This window comes from Camelus ferus, chromosome 12, assembly GCF_009834535.1.
Source record: "Camelus ferus isolate YT-003-E chromosome 12, BCGSAC_Cfer_1.0, whole genome shotgun sequence".
Taxonomy (NCBI): Eukaryota; Metazoa; Chordata; class Mammalia; order Artiodactyla; family Camelidae; genus Camelus; species Camelus ferus.
Window position 1 is genome coordinate 31377477 of NC_045707.1, and position 12155 is coordinate 31389631.

General features: G+C 47.3%; 1 protein-coding gene across 3 annotated transcripts in view; it reads right to left on the reverse strand.

Moving 5' to 3' along the window:
• Window positions 1-9451, reverse strand: part of LOC106729551 (transport and Golgi organization protein 1 homolog) — a 31370-nt gene extending 21919 nt beyond the window's left edge. The window contains exons 1-5 of one of the 3 annotated variants that reach the window (XM_032493313.1): window positions 9327-9451; window positions 6422-6544; window positions 5865-5993; window positions 4518-4659; window positions 2589-2729 (exon numbers count right to left, since the gene is read on the reverse strand). The gene's annotated coding sequence lies outside the window, so the exon portion shown is untranslated. Of the gene's footprint in view, window positions 1-2588; window positions 2730-4517; window positions 4660-5864; window positions 5994-6318; window positions 6545-8958; window positions 9051-9326 lie in introns of those variants that run through there. The other 2 variants (XM_032493314.1, XM_032493315.1) reach the window with 2 other exon arrangements.
• Window positions 9452-12155: the final 2704 nt, after the last annotated feature.

Below are 12155 nucleotides of genomic sequence, written 5' to 3' on the forward strand. Positions count from 1 at the left end.
CATGATACATACATGAAAATAAACCCTATTATTATGGCCAAAAATATATATAACTATAAAATATAATTACATATTGTCACACCACCTACATTGCACTTGGGTGACTCATGTACAAACAGGTCCAAAGAGGCAGAAACTACCCGGGTGGGGCAGAAGCAAAGTTATGCTTTGGGGTAGCATTGGCTGTGAGGGGGCCTGAGAAATCCTTCTGGGGTGGTGGGAAGATTTGGTGTCTAGATATGGGGGTGGTTGTGTTCATTCAATCAAGAAATACTGAGCACGCAGGGCCTGCTAGTCCCAAGGGTCAGAGAGACCCTCATATCTGTCCTCGTGAAGTGGGCAACTGCTGACGGTGAGGAAAGGATGAGGTGCCAGGAGTGGCTGTGAGAATCCAGTGAGAGGGACCCGCACTAGTCCAGGCTTTGTGCCCCGGCCCGGCCCTGCCAGCTGCCCCAGGAGCCCCGATTCCAGGCAAACTCTGAGGGGGACTGAGGGCAGCAGCTCCCTCCTAAGTCTCAGGAGCTCCCATAATCTGCCCATAATTTTCTTAGTGAGAAACGGACAGGGCAGGGGTCAGTGGTTTGGGACTCTGCCATTCACATAGAGGAGTTGGGTGAAAATATCTGGCTCCTCACAGGTCCCTCAGTCCAATCCCCAGTAGCCCCCTAAGCCCACAGGCCCCTCCCTCCTTCCAGCTGGGGGAGGCGGCCAGCCCTGCAGCAGCTCTGGGGTCCAGGCTGGGCCACCAACAGGTCGAGGTGTGACTGTGCTGCCCAGGAAGAGGTGGGAACAGCGGTGCAGCAGTAAATACCACCGTGAGCAGCCTCTGTAACTGGGTCCTCCACTGTGAGCAGGGCCGGGGCCACAACGCAGCAGTGAGGGTGGGAGGGCTGGGAGAGGTCGGGCCCTGTGGCCCTGGACAGGGCTGGACCAGAGCCCAGGGCCTGAGGGCCTAGGGGAGAGACAGAGAAAGAGACAGGCAGGGAGAGGGACAGTGTGTGAGTGATTGAGAGAGGTGGGGCTCAAATCCTAGAGAGTGACAGGAGGAGACAGGGGGACTGGATAGGGATAAGCAGAGACAAGATGAGGCAAGAAGGAAAGAGGGAGCCAGGGTGCATGGTGGGGACAAAGGGCCAGGGTGGAGCGACTCTGGGAAGGGGCTGAGAGTGGAGGGGGCAGTAAAGGCAGGAATCCTGGCATCACAATCCCTCCCACTATGAGGCTCTGATCTCCCTGGAGCTGAGCTCCCCAGGGGTCACCATACTTGGAAAGATTAGTACCTCCCATTTTTCTTGGGACTGCTGGTCCCAGCCTCTATGTCTGTCCCTGTCAGGGCTGACTTCCAGGAGAGTGGGCTGCCCTTTGGGAGGAAACTCCAGATCCTGCCCTGTGGGGAGTTGACCCCGACTCCTCACAGACCCAGCGGTGCTGGTTTCCAACCGCACTGCTGGGCCTTCCTGGTCTCACAGCCGGGCTTCAGGCGCTTTGCTGGCCCCAGGATCCCCCAGCCTGGAGGGACTGAATCCCGTCCAGGGTGAGCAGGCTTCAAGGATACGGGGTCTCCTCCTAATGTCAACAAAAATTCCCTCCAACTCTCAGGAGCCGGGACCCCTGATAAATTACAAATTAACATCAGATCAAAGGTATTGAGGTCTCACATTGAGCAATAAAATGTGCCAACTGATCAAATTCAAAGTGCAGTTTTCCAATTATGCAACATTCTCAATAACCCATTTTATGAGTGAGAAGACAGAGGGGATGTGAATCGCCTAAGGGTCTCAGGGCTGGTGAATGCTGTAACTTTACCTTGAACCAAGCTCTACCTTGGAAAGGGATTCCACCTGGAGCCCATCCTGTGACCTGTTTCCTGAGGTTTTTAGGAAGATTGTTGGTTTTATCTTGGAAAATTCCTCTTCCAATGACATGAGGTCACACATCAGTCAGGACAAACAGGGTGAGGATGTGTTCATGAGTGATCCTGACTCCTAATAGTCAACTTTGTCTCAGGAAATGGGTCTTCTAATATCATTGTCGGGCACCAAGGTAAATAAAAGTAAAAATATAAAATCCATCATACATATGAGTACTTTTTATTTAAAATATAAATAACTTTATGAACTATAAATGGATGCACTGCATTCGTCCATGACAAACTGGATCTGGTGCACATGAGATTGTGTGTATGCTTCCAAGGAGAATGAAGTCTCTGTCTCCCCCAGTCCTTTGGGGCTCCTAGAGCTAAGCCCTGCTAGCCTTCAAAACTAGATGTCCTGGGGTCTCCTCCTATTTCCAATGCCAGAACCCCAGGCTGGAGAGCCTGATGTGGGGCTTAGAACTTCACTGCACTGCCATGCACAGCCCCAAGTCACCACCCGCAAGCTGGGGAGGATTCTGATTGGCCAGGTCAGAGAAAGTCATATAAAATTAGACTGTCACACAAGAGTCACACAGGAGAGACTTTAAGACTGCCAGATAAGAGGGGAGGGCTCAACTGTCATCACAGCACTTCCTAAAGAAGAAAGCTTAATTTCACCCTCCAACCAGGCAAGAGGTTACAAAATGCTCAAACGAATGAGTATCAGACTCACATATTCACTGACTGGGTCACCAATGGTGGGAGAAAAAGTGATCCTGTACTGCTGAAATGGCCCATCAGTGTGATCCCAGGGTGTGGAGATGCTGTTGGTTGTCTCCCCAAAGACTCAGATTCCTCAGTCCACTTCATGGTCCTAAATAAATCAACACAATAGAGTCAGTGGCCTGTCTGTAAGCATGGTGGACATGGGGTGGAGGGAGGGGTATGAAAGAACTGTAAGCAGGTCAGAGTCATGCACCCAGGGGTTTCACCACTCTCTGGGGTGTTTCCTTCCTTGTGATAAAATCCGCATCTCCTACCTTTCTCACTGTGGACCCATAAGCAGTAGAAAGTGCTCCATTCAGAGCTACGGTTATGTGCTGCGCTTCCCGGGACAGAGACTAGGTTGGAACCTAAATGTGCAGACTGGGAGAGAAAGGGATTTTAACTACTCTGACCGCTTCCTGTTTAATGAAACACAGAGGCCGAGCCTTCATGTTTCAAAAGTGCCCAGTTGGTGAGAAGACTCATGGCAGGGCAGGAGAAAGGAAGAAACCTCTCCTTAACCCAGGTCCCAGATGAGAAAATGGCCCAATGACACTCACTCAGCCCAGAGGGCCTTCAGCCTGAATGTGAACGTGGGAAACCCAGGCAGAAGTGGGCGCCAGGCCTCCCCTCACCTGCACAAGGTGGAGGCAGCTCTCAGCACCCCTCCCTCACCACCCACCTGCCCAGCCTTCCTCACTGAGTCACAAGGGACCTGGGTTGAAAGGATTTCAGCCTCATGTGTTTGGCCCTGGGTGGGGCTGGGATTCCCCTCTCTATCTGAGTGGAGGGCAATGACGTTCACAGAAAAAGATGTGTCTGGAATCAGCCACTCCAAGTGCCCCATGTGGGTGTTTCCTGGCACCAAAATCTGGAGGGGAGGACATGCCAAATGCTTACCGAGTCTTCTGTCAGTCAGCATAATAACATTTATAGTAAAGGGCTGAGCCCAGACACAGCAGAAGCCAACCTCTGTGCTACCTCATGACATCTGCCCAAGCCACAGCATTAGATGCAGTTTACCCTTGGGAATTCCCTCTCCCACACAAATGTGAACTCACACTTGACGCTTAGCAACTTCAACAACCTCCCATTTAGGTCCCTTGGGGAAGCTCTCAACTACAACATCCAGGGCTTACAATAGTAAAAAAGCACCCCGAATGTTAGAGACACATAAGATACACTTCTCGAGGAGAGATTTTCTAATAAAATAGAGAGCTCCTCCATGCGATGGATAAGGGCAGTGTTGTCTGAACACGTCCTGCCACACACAAGGATGCAAATCAACACTCAGACATGCTTATCATGTGTTTATCTTTGTGCATGGTCCTTGCTGCTTTTTGTAAAGTCTTGTAAACTTGCTTTCCCTCAGGTGCTCTGATACTCTCCCTACTCACATTGGTAATTTCTGCTCTCTATATTATTAATCTACTTAGAAAATGGAATAATACTAAGATAGATGAGCACTCTGTTAAGAGATAATGCAGGCAAACTTTCAGGTAGCTTCCTAACAAAGAGGTGTGTGTTATAATAAAAGCCCATATTGACAAGGTCTATGAATGATTTGCATTTACTACTGGTTTTTTTTAACTCATACAGCTAATTTGCATTTTCCCCAAATTCATTTTTGCTTACTAACCCTACAGTTAATACTCTTATGACTTAATTCATCAAAAGCAATCACTTAAGCATTGTACGCAGGCATGTTCATGGCCTGCATTCTCACAGGCTGCCAAGCATGACACAAACATAAGACTAAGTTCATCAGGAAATGAGTGTGCATGTGACCCAGTGCCACACCAACTCATCTACTGTCCTGTGCCAGCAACTACAGCAAGAGGCACCACAAAATCTGCAAAATTCTTCTGCTGAGCTCTCAGCTGACAACAGTACTTACAGGTTCCGAGGGTCTCATGCCAGCCAGGTGAGAACACAGAACACGGTACTGCTGCACCGGTCCGGGGCAGATTCCCAGCGAACATCCATGCTGTTTGGCATCAGATTGTACACTTGGACATTTCTGGCCAGTCCTCTCACCACTGAGGAAAGAAAAGCCAACACATATTTTTTATGTCTATTTATACATGTTGAACTTTTGTTATCACTTCGTCTCAAATTCCACTCTGTAGTAGGATATAATACTGTCCTCCTTAAACTTTGAATTATCTACACACAAAAACTCTCCAAATCCATATTTAGCCAAACTTAGCCAACTAGGGCCTTGGCCTATACAGAAGCTAAGTTGGTGCCAATAAAAACAAGGGAGTAAAAGTACTAATACTGCGTTGGCCATAAAAGAACAAAGGACAAGGGCAAGAAACTGGAAAAGCTTCAGCTTTCAAACACAGGTCACAGAGAGATAGACAAGAGGATTCTATCATTTCTGCCTCTAAATGAAAACTGACAACACCGAGGATGCCCATCTAATCCAGGCAGCTAGGTTAGCTGGTTTCAATCATTCATTTCTTCTCATTCAACAAACAGATACTGAGTCTTGTGTGATTAAAAGAAAAGGCAAACACAGGGAGAAGTTAAAGATACACTCAGTTCTCAAATAACTGCCCCAATAAGGACTTAGAAAGACATACAAATTAAATCCATGTATTAACCCCAAACTCCAGTTTAGCCAATAACATCATTTTTCTAGACCACTAATCTTTTGTCAAAAGAAGTCATCCACACCTGCTTTCTTTTAGCCATCAGTACGTATATTTTTAAGCCAAAAAAATATTTAGAGGTATGCACCAAAGCCTTTAAACACTACAAAGAATTATAAAACCACTATAAACTGGTTTCTGAAGATGTTAATAGCAAATGAAAGCACACAGATTTTCAGTGCCAAAAAGCACTTTATTGGCAAACAGAGAAATGTGCTGTCAAGTAACGTGATGAACAGATTTCAACAACTGACACTGAAAGCCAGTGACAAAACACTGCTTCACACAAGTTTGTCAAGCACAAAGCAAAGCTCATGAACATTTGTCAGTGAAAAAGAACACTGATAACTGTATACACACCTACAAATCCTGAAGTTATCATTTCAGAAGAATGTCATTATACATTTTTTATCTCATACACCAAAATATTAACAACTGATGGCAGTTGGGAGGTAAACTATGGGTAATTGTTACATTTTTATTCCATCATGAAATTCTCAAATTTTCTTTAATGGGCCTATATGGCCTGTATACTGAAAAGCAAAATGCATCATGAAAAAGCTAAATTTTCCTGCCTTCTTACTTACATGTCCTTCCAGTGTCTGATGTATGCCCTCCAACGCCCTCAGGATAAACAGGAACTACTGTAACGGTGTGTGTGGTATCTGGCTGCAGATTCCTAAGAATAGCATAATTGAAATTCCCGGGGATTGCACCTAAAGATTTTAATAAAATGTAAAGTACTTGATTTGAAAAACTTGTGCAAGAAATAATACTTCAAACAATAAAATACTCAAAATATTAACTCAAGACCAAGTCAAGAAGCAGGTTCTGCAATCCTGGGACCTAAGGATGTGCCCCCATACAAACTATTGTAAGAGCTGATGAAGAATTCTCTGCACACATCCTAGCTCCTTCTTGAAAAGTCCCTGGAATGATTCAATTCCCCAGCCCCAATCCTCCAAAAGCCCCCATCACCCAGGCTCTAAGGCACCAACCAACTACGCTCAGTCAAGTTCTACTGAAGGAACATGAACTTACTCAGCACTACTGTAAGCTGATTAACTCAGTCTCCACTTTGCAATCTACAGCTGAAACATGCACTTTTCTCTACAGGAAAAAATGACCAGTTCCTCCAGACTACCTGCTGGTGGTGCATAGAAGAGCTTGTACTGACGAGGATTTCCCTCCGCACGGTCCCAGAGAATGTTCAAAGTGTTGGTGGCAGGGTCATACGCTCTGAGGTTCCTCACAGTAGTCAGAGGTTCTGAAATGCACAGAAAGCACATCACATATGATCCTAACAGCCCAGCACACCTGAAGCCCAGGTTTACTGAGGGGTCCCGGGAACCCTAGAACACAGCAGGATCCCTGTAGCAGGCACCCACAAATATCTGCAGTAGTGAATAAGGGAAAAAATGTCTGTGATCATCTGGGTCATGTCTCAACCCTCCACAAGGTATTTTGTCCCCAGAGCATAGTTTGTTTATTTGTCTGTGCTATCCTAGAAAGTAATAAGCACCTTTCTCCAAGACCAGAGACAGATAAGTCCAGTAAGGATATTAAAGACAATTAAGATCTTAGGGGGAGAAGTCATGCAAAGTAATCTGAACTTCATAAAAATAAAGTTTGTTATTAATTCATTTACAACTCAGGAAACCTAAAGCTCACAAAAACATTGCTAAATAAATCCATGTTTATTTCACTGTAAGTTCAAAGCTCTTTGGAAGGAAAGGGAGAAAATGATTAACAGCATTGAAAGCTGACTTAGACATCATATTTCAGAAAGTATCTTTGTGGTGAGAAACCTCCAATTATGTCATCACTTTATATGAACTGATAAAGAATTCACTGTTCTCTTGAAGCTAACCCTGATCACTGGGGTAAGTCATTCAATGCTTATCGACTTCTTCACCAAGAGCAGAGGAAATTAGTGAGGGGAGGCCACAAGGGGCAGGAGGGGCTCACAGACACAAAGCCATCTCCCTTGACAGGTGATCAGGGAGAATGAAGGTCTCACATGTGGAACTCCTGACCTCGGACAGTACTCGAGGTGGTGTGGGAAAGGGGCAGTGTGCTCCAGGATAGGAGTGTTTAGTACTTCCGGTTCAGTAGGTCTATAGCCCTCCCAGCCCAGCTGCGCCTAGACAGAGTATTCCCCACAGCCTGCTGGTCATGCTGCCAGATGTGGGGTATGAAACATTCTAAGTCATTCCCTCCCAAGCCATGAGAAAGTCACACAGTCTACAATTACTATCAGAGCCACATCTGTGAGTCACCCAGCTGCCTGCACCAGATAGTTTGCCTACTGGAAAATCCTGATTAATGACTTTTTAAAAACACCAGAGTAACAATTTGACCTGCCAAAAATGACCATGTTTTCATCATGTCACCATTTTTTGCTTTGGTTACCTATTATCTTCTGCAGATAATATAAAGGAAGTAAAATGAAAATGCTGTTTTTAATGTACATTAACCTCAAATCCAAATGCTGTTCCTTCCAAGGTGTGGAAAAGGGGAAAGCGTTCTGTGGTGTCAGCATTGAGGGAGTCAAAGACTCCTTTTGGTTGAGGCTCTTGGGCTTCTTCAGGCCATGCTGAGATGCCAGAGGATTTTCTAGTAACTAATACAATTAATGCACATCTGCAAATAAGAGTCCTCTTGAAGTCACAGGTTACCAGGCCTGTGAGTTCCAATCACACACACTGTTCACCAGGATGCACGGCTACTGTGAACAAAGCCCCAAGACCCCAGGGGCTAAGGCCCCTCAGGAAAGCCATTGTCTGAACTCCATGGATGACAGAAAAAGCAGGTGCTTTACATTTCTGGCTCAGAAACCACCAACAGCCTGAACTGGCAGCATTAATCACAGGAAGGAATCCCTGCAGATCAGTTTATTTTTGCTCCATAGAAGCCAGTCGCTCAGAAAAGTCCGAATCCGGAGACGCGCCAAATCGCCATTCACGGGGGAAGCGAGAGGCTGTCAGCCAGAACACTTCTAGGAGGAGAGCGAGCGCCAAGGGAGCCGCTCCTGAGTTTCTGACACGAGTCGCCCCTCCAGGCTTATTCTCCTGTGCTCTCCCCCTGCAAAACCGCAGAGCCTGGGCTCTGCGCCCTGCCGCCCCTCTCTACCTCGGACTCTTTTCCCGCCCCTCCTGGATCACATGTACTCTGCTTCATGTCTCTCCGCTGCAGCACTCCCAACCAGGGGGCCAGGAGCACGGGCACACACCTGGCCAGGCAGGGGCCACCATGCCTGCCGCCCCCACCCATCTCTGGGAAGACTGTAATAATTACATCTTCATGCTACCCTTGGCCAGCCAGCCCAGAAAGGAAACAGCCGCTGCTGCCAGGGGAGGCTCCTTACTGGATCCTGAGTCTCACTCAGCAACCACCCCTGAAAAAGCCTCCGTATTCCCCTTCCACTTTGAGAGCCCCTGGCTGCATTACCGGGGCGGTCAGTCAGACCCCTGGTTGAGGCGGAAGGTGCACCCAGCAGGAGTGACCCCTCCCTCCACCCAGCCGCGCCCCCCACCCTCAGGGCACTCTGTGCCCCCTGCACGCAGCCCAGGCTCCCGGCGCCTTCCATCCATTCCCAGGGGCTGTCGGCTTACAGGCCGGCGCTGGACACAGAGACAGGGTGCAGTTTGCTGCCGCCCCCACCCCCTCGAGGTGACTAACTTGAGCGGGGCGCCCAGCCCCTCGCTGGCCGGCGCCCCTCCCGGGTCTCCGCGGGTCCTCTCTGCGGAGCTTTGCTTGGTGCTCGCTCCCGCATCCGGGTGCAGGGTCCACGCGCAAGGCTGACCCGGGTTCCCCGCCCCCAACCCAGCCGCCCTCCGGTGCCCCAGCTGTCCGTCCAGTGGTGCAGCACTCCCCCACCCTTCAACCCCCAACGGCTCCCGCGCACCTAACGGAGTCCTCGCGCCATTTTGGCCCGATGACTCGCGCCTTCCTCAGTGTAGACATCCTGGAGAGGGGCGCTCCAGTTCAGCAGATGCCCAAGGACATGGCCGGATCCTACATCAGTCAGCCAGCCCAGAGATACTCACCGCTGCTGCCACTCTGACCTGCTGGGGTTCCCTGTACCTTCTGGCTTTATGCCTGGCGCCTAAGCACTGGGCTCACGGGGAGGCACGGAGCACGGCGCATAGACGGGGACGCCAGCGCGAGAGGAAGTCTGTACAGGGGCGGGGCTCGCGCGTGGGAGAGCGTCAGGCCTCCAGTCCGTTACCCAGGCACTCGCATTCACCCTGGCCGCCCCGCACACTTGGCAGACTCTGTCTTGGGAGCGCTCGCACTTTCCAGCCCACAAACTGTTGTGTGGGGGACGCCGGTAAGGCGGGGAAAGCCGGATTCTCCAGACACCCAAGGATGCCGCTACCTGCCCCCCGCCCCCTGAGCGCAGTGCCTCAGGGGCGCCCAGTGCGCAGGAGCCAAGCCATAAGGCCCCAAGGTGCTAGGAGCTCTGGCAGGTTGGAGCTGAGGCAGCATGGAGGGCCTCTGGGCTGGCAGACTGAAGGGTTCAGGAGAAAATTCCCGGAGTACTTGCTGCCCTGTTAGAGCAGGCAGATAGCTAGATATGAGCAGAGAAAGGGGGACACAGACCAAATGGCAGGAATTGGGCAGAAAGGAGGGGCACAGGCCAAATGCTGGAAACGACACATTATGTAAGCACCAGGGGTCCCTGGACGGAGAAAGAAAAGCAGGAACCTTTGGGCTGATAATGAACAAAGAAAGTTAAGAAAAGGTAGGAATTTCCAGTGTCCGAATGTAACCTTTTGCTCATTATGCCTTCATTTCAATAAAATTAGCCTGGCAGATTAAGAGTACCCATCATGCACTGATGCCATGACACTTCCAAGCCTGACTAAAGACAAAAATCCCTTCGCCCTTTGGGAAGGTGGAGTTGGGACAATAATCAGAGAATGCGACCCCAAACCGTTCCCTCCCCAATAATATTCCGCCCATTCATTTTTACACCCTATGTAGCTAATTTGCCAAAGAAACAGGGCAGCTGCTCACCTGAGCCTGCCTGACCCTTGAGAGTGTACTATCCATCCTTTAATAAATCCTCACTTTACTTTTTTAACCACTGCATCTCGTCTCTGAATTCTTTCTGGGACGGGACAAGAACTTGGAACACCGGTTGCATCTACCGGCAACATTTCCACCAATGTTTTTACCCCATTCACTACATCTATGTGTTTCATCAATATAGGGAATTTATTTATTTATATTTGTTTACTAAGGCAGATTTATTTAGAGAGATACACACCGCGTAGAATGTCGGCTGTTTCAAAAGGCGAGAGAAAGGCCATGAGATGTGGCAGGGAATTGATGTTTTCAGTTTACCATAGCAGGAAGCTTTTTCCCCCCAGTATTGTTTTAAAGATTTCTCTACACATATTCTTGTGGCTGTATGTCGTAAATTTTATCTACTAAATAGCTTCCCATTACATGAATATGCCTTAGATTGTCATCCATCTTCTGTTTATTGGCAATAAGGATAATTTCCATATTTTATAAAGAAAGCTTCAGTAAACTTCCTTGTACACATTCCCTTATGCAGATGTGTTCAGTTTCCTCCAGTTTACAGAAAAGAATCTATATGGAGATGGAAATTACAGGTTGTAGAATGTGTGTATATTTGTTTATATATTCGATTTAAAACTTTTTTTCCAGCTTCATTGAGCTATAATTGACATAGTACATTGTGTAAGCTTAAGGCACACACTTGTGTATTACAAGATGATTACCACTGTGTTGTAGGAGGTAATCAAGACGACGTCACTGCCTTTTGACCCATGAGCTGCACCCAGGCATCGAAGTCTCGTCACCCCCTCCCTTGTCCTTGGAATGTATCTTCTGTCCACCGTACCCACAGTAGGAGACATTTTCAAGGGTGCAGCCTTTAGAAAATAATGTGTTGTTGAGGTCACGTGTACTGAATATGCAACTAAATCCTGGTAAGGCCTCTACAGAAACCTTTAAGATTCTGGCGGGTGGGTATGGAGATCTCCTCATCTTGAGACCGCCCAAGACAAGCCTCGTGTGTAAGTTCCCTTGCTTGTTAAACCTGCTTTGTACCAGTCTGGAGTGGTCTGCCTCTTCCTTCTGTCTCTCCTTGCCATCCATATATGGGGGCCAGTTTCAGATTTGATTCGGGGAACTTCTGAGTTTTCGAACCAACACACTATAGTGTGAGCTAACACCTCTATCACATTACATTACACAATGACCTTCTGTGTGTGTGTGTGTGTGTGTGTGTGTGTGTGTGTGTGTGTGTGTGGTGAGAACACTTAAGGTCTACTTTCTTTTTTATTTATTTATTTTTTAAAACTGAAGTATAGTCAGTTACAATGTGTCAATCTCTGGTGTACAGCACAATATTCCAGTCATGCATATACATACGTATATTAATTTCCATATTTTTTCCGTTAGAAGTTATTACAAGATATTGAACATAGTTCCTTGTGCTATACAGAAGAAACTTAAAAAAAAAGATCTACTTTCTTTTTTTAAACATTTTTTATTGAGTTATAGTCATTTTACAATGTTGTGTCAAATTCCAGTGTAGAGCACAATTTTTCAGTTATACATGAACATACATATATTCATTGTCACATTTTTTTTCGCTGTGAGCTACCACAAGATCTTGTATATATTTCCCTGTGCTATACAGTATAATTTTGTTTATCTATTCTACATATGCCTGTCAGTATCTACAAATTTTGAACTCCTAGTCTATCCCTTCCCACACCCATCCATCTTGGCAACCACAAGTTTGTGTTCTATGTCTATGAGTCTGTTTCTGTTTTGTATTTATGGTCTTTTTTTTTTTTTTTTTTAGATTTCACATATGAATGATCTCATATGGT